At 36.5% G+C, this 1,417-nt stretch overlaps 1 pseudogene; it reads left to right on the forward strand.

Moving 5' to 3' along the window:
• The first annotated feature begins 426 nt into the window (after positions 1-426).
• LOC125861635 (uncharacterized) lies at positions 427-1,086 on the forward strand (annotated as a pseudogene).
• Positions 1,087-1,417: the final 331 nt, after the last annotated feature.

A 1,417-nucleotide genomic window follows, 5' to 3' on the forward strand; every position in this document is an offset into this window, starting at 1 on the left:
TTTTAATTCCGGTGATATTAGGATTCATTTCTTATGGTTTTTATTGAAAAATAATAGTATATATATGAGTTTACAGGTTGACATAGGTCTTCTTCCACATCAGATAAAATTCATATAATAAATATTGTGGTTTTAATCCCCATTTTTTATTACTTATATTAACTCTCCAACTGAGTTACATGTTCGTTCATAGTACAGAGATTTATTAATGATATTTACCTAATTAAAATAACAGTTTACTCTCTAACTGAGTTAGTTCTATCTAATTTATGTGGTAATATCTAGCATAACTCATATATTTGCTTGAAAAGTTAAGTTTCCCTAACGAATCTAACTGATCATGTGCATGAATATTTAGGTTCTATGTGTTTTGTTTATATTTTAATGCATGTTTAATGATTTTTTTAAACATATCTCAGATTAATAATGGCATCTTTTACTCTTTTAACCTCCATCTTGAATCAAAATAAGTTAGAGGGCCTAAATTATGTGGATTGGAAACGAAATTTGGATATTGTACTTACTGCTAAAGGTTATAAGTATGTGCTAGTTGAAGAGTGCCCTGAGAAACCTGAAAATGCACCTGATGATCGGGTAAGCGCTTATGATATGTGGGTCAAGGCTGATGAGATGGCAAAGTGCTACATTCTTGCTTCTATAGCGAATGTCTTGCAACATCAACATCAATCTATGACTTCTGCCTTTGATATGCGTGAATCTCTCAAAGAGATATTCGGAGAGCAAAATCGTGCTTCAAAATAGACATCCATGAAGGCCGTCTTAAACACTCAGATGTCTGAAGGTTCATCAGTTAGGGACCACGTTCTTAAGATGATGAGTCTTTTGAACAAGCTGGAGATACTTGGTGTTGTGATTGACAAGGAATATCAAGTTGAGATGGTCCTACAGACTCTGTCTGAAAGCTTTTAGCAATTTCGCTTGAACTACAACATGAACAAAATGGATTTTTCCCTTGCAAAGTTGCTAAATGAGCTACAAGCGGCTGAGACTATAATCAAGCAACAAGCTCCCCTTACGGAATCTATGGTTGACAAACCTTCGTCTTCTAATCCAAGAGGCGGTTAGAAAAATAAGAACCCCCGAAAGGTTCAGGTCCCTAGAGTTGCACATGGTGCTAATGGTGGTGTAGCTAAGCCGAAAGGCAAGTGCTATCACTGCAAGCAACCTGATTACCACAAGAAGCAATGCCCTGGCTACCTAACCAAGGTGAAAAAACAAGGTAGTTCTTATTTAAATGTCGTTGAAATTATTTTAGTGGTTGTTTCTACCCAACTATGGGCTATAGATTCGGGAGCCACTAATCATGTCTGCACTTCTTTTGCAGGGTTTCAGGAAACGCGACAGCTAAGTGTGAATGAGGTTTGTGTGTTTCAAGCAAACAGAGATCCAGCACTAG

This window comes from Solanum stenotomum, chromosome 1 (genome assembly GCF_019186545.1).
Source record: "Solanum stenotomum isolate F172 chromosome 1, ASM1918654v1, whole genome shotgun sequence".
Classification (NCBI taxonomy): domain Eukaryota; kingdom Viridiplantae; phylum Streptophyta; class Magnoliopsida; order Solanales; family Solanaceae; genus Solanum; species Solanum stenotomum.